General features: G+C 38.8%; 1 non-coding gene across 1 annotated transcript; it reads right to left on the bottom strand.

Annotated features, from left to right (window-relative positions):
- Positions 1-234: 234 nt before the first annotated feature.
- Positions 235-322, bottom strand: TRNAS-GCU (transfer RNA serine (anticodon GCU)). The gene has a single exon. It is a non-coding gene; the product is annotated as a tRNA-Ser (tRNA).
- Between the last annotated feature and the right edge of the window lie 16,390 nt (positions 323-16,712).

Raw genomic sequence — 16,712 nt, forward strand, 5'->3', positions numbered from 1 at the left:
GCGTGCCGTGCCGTCTTGTATGCAAGCGAAGCGCTATTGGAGGCAATAGAATAAATAGCTCACTGAGCGATGATTGATGTAGCCCCCCACCTCTGAAAGCTGAAGGAAGGCAGTGCCCTCGATTGTTTTATTCTAGAGAGAAGAAAAGAATTATGGCGCCCCAGAACCGTGACATCCAGCAGCAGCATCCCCTTGCGTGCGAGAGACTTCTAGAAAAAAATTCTAAGTCATCACCGGAAAGAGAGGGATTCGAACCCTCGGTACGAATAACTCGTACAACGGATTAGCAATCCGACGCTTTAGTCCACTCAGCCATCTCTCCCGATTGAAAAAGGATACTTACTATGTTACATACAAGTAACGCTTAAAAAATAAAAAAAGCCTTTATTCTTTATTCTTTCTTTATTTTATTACTTTACTTTCAATTTTCAGAATTCTTTCAGAATTCCTTTTTATAGTTCGTTTTTTTTATATGGTTTTATACGGAGCTATAAAATTTAATACACCCGATATTTAATATCTCCTATTAATTATTCTATTAATATTCATTATTCTAATTATTATATTCATTATATTGTATTAATTTAATTAATAATTTTAATTAATAATTCATTATATAATTAGTAATTTTTTAATTAATTTTTTAAAACAGAATAAAATGTTTATATAAAAATAAAATGTTTATATAAAAATAAAATATATTTATATAAAAATAAAATATATATATATATAATAAAATATAATAAATAAATATATAAAAGAAAATAATATATAAAAAATTATAAAAAATTTCAATAAATAATATAAGAAAAATATAAGAAATGTAAGAAAATATTCGTATATATTTAGTATATAATTTAATGGAAAATACAACTCTAAAATAAATATAGAAAACTTTCATCCGTAAGCTAGATTAGTATGTCCAGTCTTAAATCTCTTTAACGCGTCGTTCTGATTACCTAAGCATGGTTAGGTTCTATTACGCAAAAAGTGTGCATAAAAAGTGACGCTAGATTAGTATGTTCTGTCTCAAGTCTCTTTAACGCGTCGTTTCGCTTACCATACTTATCTAGCGTCACAAGTCTCTTTAACGCGTCGTTCCGATTACCTAAGCATGGTTAGGTTATATTAAGCAAAGCGTGCGTGAAAAGTGACGTTAGATTAGTACGTCGCGTCTCAAGTCTCTCTAATACGTCGTTCCGATTTCCTAAGCATTGTTAGGTTATATTACGCAAAGTGTGCGTGAAAAGTGACACTAGATTAGTATGTCTCGTCTCAAGTCTCCATACGCGTCGTTTTGATTTCCTAAGCATGGTTATGTCACATTTCGCAAAGTGTGCGTAAAAAGTGACGCTATATTAATATTGCGCGTCTCAAGTCTCTTTCGATTATAATGCTTATGTCGCGTCACAAGTCTCTCTAACACGTCGTTCTGATTACCTAAGCATGGTTAGGTTATATGAGGCAAAGTATGCGTGAAAAATGACAATAGATTAGTATGTCGCGTCTTAAGTCTATTTAATACGTCGTTTCAATTAATTAAGCATGGTTAGGTTATATTACGCACAATGTACGTGAAAAATGACAATAGATTAGTATGTCGTGTCTTCAGTCTATCTAACTTGTCATTCTGATTACCTAAGCATTGTGAAAAGCGACGCTAGATTAGTATGTCGCGTCTCAATTCTCTTTATTGCGTTGTTCCGATTACCTAAGCATGGTTAGGTTATACTCCCTCCGTCCCGTAAAGATAGAAAAAGTAGCTACTTTTTTTGTCCCACAAAGATAGAAAAAGTAGTGTTAGTTAACTATAAAATTATTAAAATACCCTTATATCAACATTAATTGATTTAAAGTTTCAATGTATGGTTTTTATGCATCTAAAATTCTATTGGCTAATATTTATATAGTGGCTTTGGGTTGTGTGAATCACTAATTTATTATGATTTACTTCAAGAAATTAAAAGGACAATTTAGGAAAATTATCACAAATTACCTATAATTAACTACTTTCTTAATTCTTGTGAAATAACTACTTTTTCTATCTTTACGGGGCGGAGGGAGTATTACACAAAGCGTGCGTGAAAAGTAACGCTAGATTAGTATTTCGCGTCTCAAGTCTCTTTAAAGCGTCATTCCGATTATCTAAGTACGGTTAGGTTATATTATGCAAAGTGTACGTGAAAAGTGACACTAGATTAGTATGTCGCGTCTAAAGTCACTTTAACGCGTCGTTCTGATTACCTAAGCGTGGTTTGGTTATATTACACAATGTGTGCGTAAAAAGTGACGCTAGATTAGTATGTCCCGTCTCGAGTCTTTTTAACGCGTCGTTTCGATTGCCATGCTTATGTCGAGTCACAAGTCTTTCTAACGCATCGTTCCGATTACCTAACCATGGTTAGGTTATATTACGCAAAGTGTGCGTGAAAAATGACAATAGAATAGTATATCGCGTCTCAAGTCTATTTAACGCGTCGTTCCTATTATCTAAGCATGGTTAGGTTATATTACGCAGAGTGTACGTGAAAAGTGACGCTAGATTAGTATGTCGCGTCTCAAGGCTCTCTAACGCGTTGTTCTGATTACCTAAGCATGGTTAGGTTATATTACGCAAAGTGTGCGTGAAAAGTGACGCTAGATTAGTATGTCGCGTCTCAATTCTCTTTGTCGCGTTGTTCCGCTTACCTAAGCATGGTTAGGTTATTGCACAAAGCGTGCATGAAAAGTAACGCTAGGTTAGTATGTCGTGTCTCAAGTCTCTTTAACGTGTCGATTCGATTACCATGCTTATGTAGCGTCACAAGTCTCTCTAACGCGTCGTTCCGATTACCTAAGCATGGTTAGGTTATATTATGAAAATTGAGCGTGATAAGTGAAAATAGATTAGTACGTCACTTCTCAAGTCTCTTTAACGCGTTGTTCCTATTTCCTAAGCATAGTTAGATTGTATTACGCAAAGAGTGCATGAATAGTGACGCTAGATTCGTATGTCGCGTCTCAAGTCTTTTTAAGGCGTCGCTCCGATTACCTAAGCATGGTTAGGTTATATTACGTAAAGTGTGAGTACAAAGTATTGCTATAATAGTATGGCGCGTCTCAAATGACTTTAACGCGTTGTTCCAATTACCTAAGCATGGTTAGGTTATATTACGGAAAGTGTGCGTAAAAAGTGACGCTAGATTAGTATGTCGCGTCACAAGTCTCTCTAACGCGTCGTTCAAATTACCTAAGCATGGTTATATTATATTACGCAAAGTGTGCGTGAAAAGTGATGCTAGATTAGTATGTCACGTCTCAATTCTCTTTAACGCGTCGTTCCGAATACCATGCTTATGTTGCGTCACAAGTCTCTTAATATGTCGTTCGATTACCTAAGCAGTGTTTGATTATATTACGCAAAGTGTGCGTGAAAAGTTACGATAGATTAGTATGTCGCGTCTCAAGTCTCTTTAACGCGCTGTTTCGATTACCATGCTTATGTCGCGTCACAAGTCTCTTTAACACGTCGTTCCGGTTACCAAATCACGGTTCGGTTATATTACGCAATGTGTGCGTAAAAAGTGACTCTAGATTAGTATGGCACGTCTCAAGTCTCTTTAACGCGTCGTTTCTATTACATGCTTATGTCACGTTACAAGTCTCTTTAACACGTCATTCCGATTACCAAAGAATGGTTAGGTTATATTACGCAAAGTGTGCGTGAAAAGTTACAATGGATTAGTATGTCGCGTCTCAAGTCCTTATAACGCCTCTTTCCGATTACCTAAGCATGGTTAGGTTATTTTACGTAAAGTGTGCGTGAAAAGTGACGCTAGATTAGTATGTCACGTCTATATTCTCTTTAACGCGTAGTTCCGAATACCATGCTTAATATTACGCAATATGTGCGCAAAACGTGACGCTAGATTAGTATGGCGCGTCTCAAGTCTCTTTAACGCGTCGTTTCGATTACCATGCTTATATTACGTTACAAGTCTCTTTAACACGTCATTCCGATTATCAAAGAATGGTTAGGTTATATTACGCAAAGTGTGCGTGAAAAATTACAATGGATTAGTATGTCGCGTCTCAAGTCTTTATAACGCCTCTTTACGATTACCTTAGCATGGTTAGGTTATTTTACGTAAAGTGTGCGTGAAAAGTAACGCTAGATTAGTATGTCGCGTCTCAAGTCTCTTTAATGTGTCGTTCAGTTTAAATAAGCATGGTTAGGTTATATTACGCAAAGTGTGCGTAAAAAGTGACGCTAGATTAGTATGGCGCATTTCAAGTCGTTTCGATTACCATGCTTATGTCGTGTCACTAGTGTCTCTAACGCGTCGTTTTATTACCTAAGCATGGTTGGTTATATTACGCAAAGTGTGCGTCAAAAGTGACAATAGATTAGTATGTCGCGTCTTATGTCTCTTTAACGCGTCATTCCGATTACCTAAGCATAGTTAGGTTATTTTACGCAAAGTGTGCATGAAAAGTGACGCTAGATTAGTATGTCGCGTCTCAAGTCGCTTTAACGCGTGTTCCGATTACTTAAGCATAATTAGGTTATATTACGCAAAGTGTGCATGAAAAGTGACGCTAGATTAGTATGTCGCGACTCAAGTCTCTTTAACGCGTCGTTCCGATTACCAAAGCATGGTTAGGGTATATTACGCAAAGTGTGCGTGAAAAGTAACGTTAGATTAGTATGGCGCGTCATATGTCTCTTTAATGCGTCGTTCCGATTACCTAACCATGGTTAGGTTATACTACGGGAAGTGTGCGTGAAAAGTGACACTAGATTAGTATGTCACGTCGCAAGTCTATTTAACGCATCGTTCCGATTACCTAAGCATGGTTAGGTTATTTTACACAAAGTATGCGTGAAAAGTGACGCAAGATTAGTATGTCGGGTCTCAAGTCTCTTTAACGCGTCGTTCCGATTACCTAAGCATGTTATGTTATATTAGGCCAAATGCGCGTTAAAAGAGTCGCTAGATTAGTATGTCACGTCACAAATCTCTTTTACGAGTCGTTACGATTACATATGCATGTCTAAGTTATACTACCAAAAGTGTGCGTAAAAAGTGACGCTAGATTAGTATGACGCGTCCAAGTTATTTTAACGTGTCGTTCTGCGTAAAAAGTGACGCTAGATTAGTATGGCGCGTCTCAAGTCTCTTTAACGCATCGTTTCGATTACCATCTTTATGTCACGTTACAAGTCTCTCTAACAAATCGTTCCGATTACCAATGCATGTTTAGGTTAACGCAAAGTGTGCGTGAAAATTGACAATAAATTAGTATGTCGCGTCTCAAGTCTCTTTAACGCGTCGTTTCGATTACCTAAGTATGGTTAGGTTATTGTACACAAAGTGAGCGTGAAAAGTGTCGCTAGATTAGCATGTCGCGTCTCAAGTCTCTTTAACGCGTCATTCCGATTACCTAAGAATGGTTAGGTTATCCTACGCAAAGTGTGCGTGAAAAGTGACGCTAGATTAGTATGTCGCGTCTCAAGTCTCTTTAACGCGTCGTTCCGATAACCTAAGCATGGTTATGTTATATTACGCCAAGTGCGAGTTTAAAGTGTCGCTAGGTTAGTATGTCGCATCACTCCCTTCAACGCGTTGTTACAATTACCTAAGCATGGTTAAGTTATATTACGCAAAGTGTGTTTAAAAAGTGACGCTAGATTAGTATGGCGCGCCTCAAGTCGCTTTAACGCGTGTTCCGATTACTTAAGCATAATTAGGTTATATTACGCAAAGTGTGCATGAAAAGTGACGCTAGATTAGTATGTCGCGACTCAAGTCTCTTTAACGCGTCGTTCCGATTACCAAAGCATGGTTAGGGTATATTACGCAAAGTGTGCGTGAAAAGTAACGTTAGATTAGTATGGCGCGTCCTATGTCTCTTTAATGCGTCGTTCCGATTACCTAACCATGGTTAGGTTATACTACGGGAAGTGTGCGTGAAAAGTGACACTAGATTAGTATGTCACATCGCAAGTCTATTTAACGCATCGTTCCGATTACCTAAGCATGGTTAGGTTATTTTACACAAAGTATGCGTGAAAAGTGACGCAAGATTAGTATGTCGGGTCTCAAGTCTCTTTAACGCGTCGTTCCGATTACCTAAGCATGGTTATGTTATATTAGGCCAAATGCGCGTTAAAAGAGTCGCTAGATTAGTATGTCACGTCACAAATCTCTTTAACGAGTCGTTACGATTACATATGCATGTCTAAGTTATACTACCAAAAGTGTGCGTGAAAAGTGACGCTAGATTAGTATGACGCGTCCAAGTTATTTTAACGTGTCGTTCTGCGTAAAAGGTGACGCTAGATTAGTATGGCGCGTCTCAAGTCTCTTTAACGCATCGTTTCGATTACCATCCTTATGTCACGTTACAAGTCTCTCTAACAAATCGTTCCGATTACCAATGCATGTTTAGGTTAACGCAAAGTGTGCGTGAAAATTGACAATAAATTAGTATGTCGCGTCTCAAGTCTCTTTAACGCGTCGTTTCGATTACCTAAGTATGGTTAGGTTATTGTACACAAAGTGAGCGTGAAAAGTGTCGCTAGATTAGCATGTCGCGTCTCAAGTCTCTTTAACGCGTCATTCCGAATACCTAAGCATGGTTAGATTATATTACGCAAAGTGTGCGTGAAACGTTATGCTAGATTAGTATGTCGCATCTCAAGTCTCTTTAACGCGTCGTTCCGATTACCTAAGCATGCTTAAGTTATATTACACAAAGTGTCCGTAAAAAGTGATGCTAGATTAGTATCGCGCGTCTCAAGTCTCCTTAACGCGTCGTTTCAATTACCATACTTATGTCGCGTCAGAAATCTCTCTAACGCGTTGTTCCGATTACCTAAGCATGGTTAGGTTATATTACGCAAGGTTTGCGTAAAAAGTAATAATAGATAAGTTTGTCGCATCTCAAGTCTCTTTAACGCGTCGTTCCGATTACCTAATCATGGTTAGGTTATATTACAAAAAGTGTGCGTGAAAAGTAACAATAGATTAGTATGTCGCGTCTCAAGTCTACTTAGAGCGTCGTTCCGATTACCTAAGCATGGTTAGGTTATATTACAAAAAGTGTGCGTGAGAAGTAACAATAGATTAGTATGTCGCGTCTCAAGTCTCTTTAATGCGTCGTTCCGATTACCTAAGCATGGTTAGGTTACATTACGCTAAGTGTGCGTGAAAAGTGATGTTAGATTAGTATGGCGCAACTCAAGTCTCTTAAACGCGTCGTTTCAATTACCATGCTTATGTCGCATCACAAGTCTCTCTAACGCGTAGTTCCAATTACCTAAGCATGGTTTGGTTATATTGTGCGTGAAAAGTGTTGCTAGATTAGTATGTTGCATCTCAAGGCTCTTTAAAGCGTCGTTCCAATTACCTAAGCATGGTTAGGTTATAATACGCAAAGTTTGCATAAAAAGTGATGCTAGATTAGTATGTCGCTTCTCCAGTCTCTTTAACGCGTCGTTTCGATTACCATGCTTATGTCACGTCACAAGTCTCTCTAACGCGTCGTTCCGATTACCTAAGCATAGTTAGGTTATAGTACGCAAAGTGTGCATAAAAAGGATCAATAGATTTGTATGTCGCGTCTCAAGTCTCTTTAACACGTCGTTCCGATTACCTAAGCATGGTTAGGTTATATTACGCATAGTGTGCTTGAAAAGTGACGCTAGATTAGTATGTCGCTTCTCAAATCTCTTTAACGCATCGTTCCGATTACCTAAGCATGGTTAGGTTATATTACGCAAAGTGTGCGTAAAAAGTGACGCTAGATTAGTATGTTTCGTCTCAAGTCTCTTTAACGCGTCGTTTCGATTACCATACTTATCTCGCGTCACAAGTCTATTTAAAGCGTCGTTTCAATTACCTAAGCATGGTTAGGTTATATTACGCAAAGTGTGCGTGAAAAGTGACGTTAGATTAGTATGTCGGACACTTTTCATAATATAACCTAACCATGCATGGGTAATCGGAACGACGCGTTAAATAGACTTGAGACTCGACGTACTAATCTATTGTCACTTTTCACGCACACGTTTCGTAATATAACCTAACCATGCTTAGGTAATCAGAACGACGCGTTAATGAGACTTGAGATACGACATACTAATCTATTGTTACTTTTCACGCACACCTTGCGTAATATTACCTAACTATGGTTAGGTAATCGGAACGACGCGTTACAGAGACTCGTGACGCGACACAAGCATGGTAATCGAAACGACGCGTTAAAGAAACTACTTTTGACCTATACTTTGCATAATATAACCTAACCATGCTTAGGTAATCAGAACGACGCAAAGAGCCTTGAGACGCGACATACTAATCTAGCGTCACTTTTCAGGCACACCTTGCGTAATATAACCTAACCATGCTTAGGTAATCGGAACAACGCGTTAAAGAGACTTGAGACACAACATACTAATCTAGCTTTACTTTTCTCGCAAACTTTGCGTAATATAACCTAAACATTCTTGGGTAATCGGAACGACGCGTTAAAGAGACTAAAGACATGACATACTAATCTAGCGTCACTTTTCACGCACTCTTTGCATAATATAACCTAACCATGCTTAGGCAATCGGAACGACGCTTTAAAGATAACGCGACATACTTATCTAGCGTCATTTTTCACGAACACTTTGCGTAATATAACCTAACCATGCTTAGGTAATCGGAACGACGCGTTAAACAGACTTGAGAACGCGACATACTAATCTAGAGTCACTTTTTACGCACGCTTTGCGTAATTTAACCTAACCATGCTTAGGTAATCGGAACAACGCGTTAAAGAGAATTGAGACGCGACATACTAATCTAGCGTCACTTTTCATGCACCCTTTGCGTAATATAACCTAACCATGCTTAGGCAATCGGAATGACGCGTTAGAGAGACTAGTTACGCGACATAAGCATGGTAATCGAATCGACGCATTAAAGAGACTTGAGATGTGCCATACTAATCTAGCGTCACTTTTTATGCACACTTTGCGTAATATAACCTAACCATGCTTAGGTAATATGAACGACTCGTTAGAGAGACTTGTGATGCGACATAAGCATGGTAATTGAAACGACGCATATATGAGACTTGAGACGCGCCATACTAATCTAGCATCACTTTTCACACACACTTAGCGTAATGTAACCTAACCATGCTTAGGTAATCGGAACGACGCATTAAAGAGACTTGAGACACGACATACTAATTCTATTGTTACTTTTCATGCACACTTTTTGTACTAACCTAACCATGCTTAGGTAATCGGAACGACGCGTTAAAGAGACTTTAGATGCGACGTGCTAAGCTAGCTCAACTTTTCGCGCACACTTTACATGATATAACCTAACCATTCTTGGGTAATCGGAACGACGCGTTCAAGAGACTTGAGACGCGACATACTAATCCTGCGTCTTTTTTCACGCACTCTTTGTGTAATATAACCTAACTATGCTTAGGTAATCGAAACGACGCATTAAAGAGCCTTGAGACGCGACATACTAATCGAGCATCACTTTTCACGCACACCTTGCGTAATATAACCTAACCATACTTAGCTAATCGGAACAACGCGTTAAAGAGACTTGAGATGTGACATACAAATAGCGTTCCTTTTCTCGCACACTTTGCGTAATATAACGTAATTACTCTTGGGTAATCAGAACAACGCGTTCAAGAGACTTGAGACGCGATATACTAATCTAGCGTCACTTTTCACGCACTCTTTGCGTAATATAATCTAACCATGCTTAGGTAATCAAAACGACCTGTTAAAGAGAACGCGACATACTTATCTAGTGTCACGTTTCATGCACACTTTGCGTAAGATAACCTAACCATGCTTAGGTAATCGGAACAACGCGTTAAAGAGACTTGAGACGCGAAGTACTTATCTAGCGTCACTTTTAAAGCACGCTTGGTTTATAATAACCTAATCATGCTCTGATAATCGGAACAATGCGATAAAGAGAATTGTGACGGAACATACTAATCTAGAGTCAGTTTTCAGGCACACTTTTCATGATATAACCTAACCATGCGCATAGGTACTCGGAACTACGCGTTAAATAGACTTGAGACGCGACATACTAATCGATTATCACTTTTCGCGCACACTTTTCGTAATATAACCTAATTATTCTTAGGTAATCGGAACGCGTTAAAGAGACTTGAGACACGACTTACTAATCTATTGTTTCTTTTCACGCACACCTTGTGTAATATAACCTAACCATGCTTAGGTAATCGGAACGACGCGTTAGAGAGACTTGTGATGCGACATAAGCATGATGATCGAAACGACGCGTTAAAGAGACTTGAGACGCGACATACTAATCTAGCGTCACTTTTGACCTATACTTTGCATAATATAACCTAACCATGCTTAGGTAATCGGAACGACGCATTAAAAAGCCTTGAGACGCGACATACTAATCTAGCGTCACTTTTCACGCACACCTTGCTTCACATAAATAATACGTATGTGATTGAGTTAAAGCTTAGGTAATCGGAACGACGTGTTAAAGAGACTTGAGACGCAACATACTAATCTAGCCTTACCTTTCTCACACATTTTGCGTAATATAACCTAACCATTCTTGGGTAATCGGAACGACGCGTTAAAGAGACTTGAGACGCGACATACTAATCCCGCGTCACTTTTTACGCACTCTTTGCGTAATATAACCTAACCATACTTAGGTAATCGGAATGGCGCATTAAAGAGCCTTAAGAGGCGACATACTAATCTAGCGTCAGTTTTCACGCACACCTTGCGTAATATAACCTAACCATGCTTAGCTAATCGGAACGACGCATCAAAAGGACTTGAAACGAAACATACTAATCTAGCGTTACTTTTCTCGCGCACTTTGCGTAATATAACCTAACCATTCTTGGGTAATCGGAATGACGCGTTAAAGAGACTTGAGACGCGACATACTTTTATAGTGTCACTTTTCACGCACTCTTTCCGTAATATAACCTAACCATGCTTAGGTTATCGGAACGACGCGTTAAAGAGAACGCGACATTCTTATCTAGCGTTAATTTTCACGCACACTTTGCGTAATATAACATAACCATGCTTAGGTAATCGGAACGACGCGTTAAAGAAACTTGAGACGCGACATACTAATCTAGCGTCACTTTTCAATCAGACTTTGTTTATTATAACCTGATCATGCTTAGATAATCGGAAAAATACGATAAAGAGAATTGAGACGCAACATGCTAATTTAGCGTTTGTTTTCACGCACACTTTTCATAAAACCTACCCATGCATAGGTAATCGGAACTAGGCGTTAAATAGACTTGAGACACGACATACTAATCGATTGTCACTTATCACGCACACTTTTTGTAACATTCTTAGGTAATCGGAACGACGCGTTAAAGAGACTTGAGACACGACATACTAATCTATTGTTTCTTTTTACGCAGACCTTGCGTAATATAACCTAACCATGCTTAGATAATCGGAACGACGTGTTAGAGAGACTTGTGACGCGACATAAACATGATAATCGAAACGACTTGTAAAAGATACTTGAGACGTGACATACTAATCTAGAGTCACTTTTGACCTATACTTTTGCATAATATAACCTAACCATGCTTAGGTAATCGGAACGACACATTAAAAAGCCTTGAGACGTGACATGCTAATCTAGCATCACTTTTCACGCACACCTTGCGTTATATAACCTAACCATGCTTAGGTAATCGGAACAACTCGTTAAAAAGACTTGAGACGCAACTAACTAATCTAGCCTTACTTTTCTCGCACACTTTGCGTAATATAATAATCAGAACGACGCGTTAAAGAGACTTGAGACGTGACATACTAATCCTGCGTCACTTTTTACGCACTCTTTGCGTAATATAACCTAACCATACTTAGGTAATCGAAACGACGCATTAAAGAGCCTTGAGACGCGACATACTAATCTAGCGTCACTTTTCACGCACACCTTGCGTAATAAAACCTAACCATTCTTAGCTAATCGGAACGACGCATTAAAAGGACTTGAGACTCAACATACTAATCTAGCGTTACTTTTCTCGAGCACTTTGCGTAATATAACCTAACCATTCTTGGGTAATCGGAATGACGCGTTAAAGAGGCTTGAGACGTGACATACTTTTCTAGTGTCACTTTTCACGCACTCTTTCCGTACATGCTTAGGTAATCGGAACGACGCGTTAAAGAGACTTGAGACACGACACACTAATCTATCGTCACTTTTCAAGCAGACTTTGTTTATTATAACCTAATCATGCTTAGATAATCGGAAAAATACGATAAAGAGAATTGAGACGCAACATACTAATTTAGCGTCAGTTTTCACGCACACTTTTCATAATATAACCTACCCATGCATAGGTAATCGGAACTACGCCTTAAATAGACTTGAGACACGACATATTAATCGATTGTCACTTTTCACGCACACTTTTCGTAACATTCTTAGGTAATCGGAACGACGCGTTAAAGAGACTTGAGACACGACATACTAATCTACTGTTTCTTTTTACGCACACCTTGCGTAATATAACCTAACCATGCTTAGGTAATTGGAACGACGCATTAGAGAGACTTGTGACGCGACATAAACATGATAATCGAAACGACTTGTAAAAGATACTTGAGACGTGACATACTAATCTAGAATCACTTTTGACCTATACTTTGCATAATATAACCTAACCATGCTTAGGTAATCGGAAAGACGCACTAAAAAGCCTTGAGACGCGACATGCTAATCTAGCGTCACGTTTCACGCACACCTTGCGTTATATAACCTAACCATGCTTAGGTAATCGTTACGACGCGTTAAAGAGACTTGAGACGCAACATATAGTATCTAGCCTTACTTTTCTCGCACACTTTGCGTAATATAACCTAACCATTCTTGGGTAATCAGAACGACGCGTTAAAGAGACTTGAGACGCGACATACTAAATCCTGCGTCACTTTTCACGCACTCTTTGCGTAATATAACCTAACCATACTTAGGTAATCGAAACGACGCATTAAAGAGCCTTGAGACGCGACATATTAATCTAGCCTCACTTTTCACGCACACCTTGCGTAATAAAACCTAACCATGCTTAGCTAATCGGAACGACGCATTAAAGAGACTTGAGACTCAACATACTAATCTAGCGTTACTTTTCTCGCACACCTTGCGTAATATAACCTAACCATTCTTGGGTAATCGGAACGACGCGATAAAGAGAATTGAGACACGACATACTAATCTAGAGTCACTTTTCACGCATCCTTTGCCTAATGTATCCTAACCATGCTTAGGTATTCGAAACGACGCGTTAAAGAGACTTGAGACATACTAATCTAACATCACTTTTGATCTAAATTTTGCATAATACAACCTAACCATGCTTAGGTAATCGGAACGACACATTAAAGAGTCTTGAGACGTGACATACTAATCTAACGTCACTTTTCACGCACACCTTGCGTAATATAACCTAACCATACTTAGGTAATCGGAACGACGCATTAAAGAGCCATGAGATGCGACATACTAATCTAGCGTCACTTTTCACGCACACCTTGCGTAATATAACCTAACCATGCTTAGGTGATTGGAACGACGCGTTAAATAGACATGAGATGCGACATACTAATCTATTGTCATTTTTTACGCACACGTTGCGTAATATAACCTAACCATGCTTAGGTAATCGGAACGACGCGTTAGAGAGACATGTAACGCGACATACTAATTTAGGGTCACTTTTCACGCATACTTTGCGAAAAATAACCTAACCATGCTTAGATAATCATAACAACGCGATAATGAGAATTGAGACGCAACGTACTAATCTAGCGTCACTTTTCATGCACACTTTTCATAATATAACCTAACCATGTTCAGGTAATCGGAACGACGAGTTAAATAGACTTGAGACGCGACATACTAATCTATTGTCACTTTTCACGCACAATTTGCGAAATATAACCTAACCATTCTTAGGTAATCGGAACGACGCGTTAAAAAGACTTGAGACGGGACATACTAATCTATTGTTACCTTTCACGCGTCGTTCCGATGGTTAGGTTATTTTACGCAAAGTGTGCGTGAAAAGTGACCCTAGATTAGTATGTCGCGTCTCAAGTCTCTTTAACGCGTCGTTTCGATTACCCTTATGGTTAGGTTATATTATGCAATGTGTGCGTGAAAACTGTTGTCAGGTTAGTATGTCGTGTCTCAAGTCTCTTTCACGCGTCGTTCCGATTACCTAAGCATGATTAGGTTATATTACGCAAAATGTGCTTGAAAAGTGACATTAGATTAGTATATCGCGTCTCAAGTCTCTTTCAATCGTCGTTCCGATTACGTAAGCATGGTTAAGTTATATTACGCAAAGGGTGCTTGAAAAGTGACACTAGATTAGTATGTCGTGTCTCAAGTCTCTTCAATTCGTCGTTCTGATTACCTGAGCATGGTTAGGTTATATTACGCAAAGTGTGCATTAATAGTGACGCTAGATTAGTATGTCGCATCTCAAGTCTCTTTAACGCGTCGTTACGATTATCTAAACATGGTTAGATTATTTTACGCATATTGTGCGTGAAAAGTGACCCTAGATTAGTATGCCGCATCTCAAGTCCATTTAACGGATCGTTCCGATTACCTAAGCCTGGTTTGGTTATATTCCGCAAAGTGTGCTTGAAAAGTGACGCTAGATTAGTATGTCGCATCTCAAGTCTCTTTAATGCGTCGTTTAGATTAACTAAGCATGGTTAGGTTAATTGCGAAGAGTGCGTAAAAAGTGTTATGGCGCGTTTCAAGTAGTTTCGATTACCATGCTTATGTCGCGTCACTAGTATCTCTAACGCGTCGTTCTAATTACCTAAGAATGGTTTGTTATATTACGCAAAGTGTGCGTGAAAAGTGACAATAAATTAGTATGTCGCGTCTTATGTCTTTTTAATGCGTCGTTCCAATTACCTAAGCATGGTTAGGTTATTTTACCCAAAGTGCGCATGAAAAGAGACGCTACATTAGTATGTCGCGTCTCAAGTCTCTTTAACGCGTGTTTCGATTACTTAAGCATAGTTAGGTTATATTACGCAAAGTGTGCATGAAAAGTGACGCAAGATTAGTATGTCGCGACTCAAGTCTCTTTAACGCGTCATTCTGATTACCTAAGCATGGTTAGGTTATATTTAGCAAAAGTGTGCGTGAAAAGTAACGTTAGATTAGTATGGCGCGTCCTATGTCTCTTTAATGCGTCGTTCCGATTACCTAAGCATGGTTAGGTTATACTACGCAAAGTGTGTGTGAAAAGTGACACTAGATTAGTATGTCACGTCGCAAGTCTATTTAACACATCGTTCCGATTACCTAAGCATGGATAGATTATTTTACGCAAAGTATCCGTGAAAAGTGACGCAAGATTTGTATGTCCGGTCTCAATTCTCTTTACTGCGTTGTTCCGAGATTACCTAAGCATGGTTATGTTATATTACGCCAAGTGCGCGTTAAAAGAGTCGTTAGATTAGTATGTCGCTTCACAAGTCTCTTTAACGAGTCGTTACGATTACCTATGCATGGTTAAGTTATATTACGAAAAGTGTGTGTAAAAACTGACGCTAGATTAGTATGGCGCGTTTCAAGTCTCTTTAACGCGTCGTTTCGATTACCATGCTTATATCACGTTATAAGTCTATCTAACTCGTCGTTCTGATTACCAAAGCATGGTTAGGCTATATTACGCAAAGTGTGCGTGAAAATTGACAATAGATTAGTATGTCAACTCTCTTTAACATGTCGTTCCGATTACCTAAACATGGCCAGGTTATTTTACACAAAGTGTGCGTGAAAAGTGACGCTAGATTAGTATGTCGCGTCACAAGTCCCTTTAACGCATTGTTACAATTATCTAAGCATGGTTAAGTTATATTAGGCAAAGTGTGCGTTAAAAGTGACGCTAGATTAGTATGGCGCGCTTCAAGTCTCTTTAACGCATCGTTTCGATTACCTATGCATGGTTAGGTTATTTTACGCAAAGTGTGCGTGAAAAGTGACGCTAGATCAGTATGTTGCATCTTAAGTCTCTTTAATGCGTCGTTCCGATTACCTAAGCCTGGGTAGGTTATTTTACGCAAAATATGCGTGAAAAGTGACGCTAGTTTAGTATGTTGCGTCTCAAGTCTCTTTAACGCTTCGTTCCGATTATCGAAGCATGGTTAGGTTATATTACGCAAAGAGCGTGTGAATAGTGACTCTAGATTACCCAAGAATGGTTAGATTATATTACACAAAGTGTGCGAGAAAAGTAAGGCTAGATTAGTATGTTGTATCTCAAGTCTATAAAACGCGTCGTTCCGATTACCTAAGCTTTAACTCAATTACATATGTATTATTTATATTACGCAAGGTGTGCGTGAAAAGTAACGCTAGATTAGTATGTTGCGTCTCAAGGCTTTTTAATGCGTCGTTCAGATTACCTAAGCATGGTTATGTTATATTATTATGCAAAGTATAGGTCCAAAGTGACGCTAGATTAGTATGTCGTGTCTCAAGTCTCTTTGATTATCACGCTTATGTCGCATCACAAGTCTCTCAAACACGTCGTTCCGATTACCTAAGCATGGTTAGGTTAATATTACGCAAGGTGTGCGTGAAAAGAAACAATAGATTAGTAAGTCGTGTCTGAAG

Source organism: Mercurialis annua, linkage group LG4 (assembly GCF_937616625.2).
Source record: "Mercurialis annua linkage group LG4, ddMerAnnu1.2, whole genome shotgun sequence".
Lineage (NCBI taxonomy): Eukaryota > Viridiplantae > Streptophyta > Magnoliopsida > Malpighiales > Euphorbiaceae > Mercurialis > Mercurialis annua.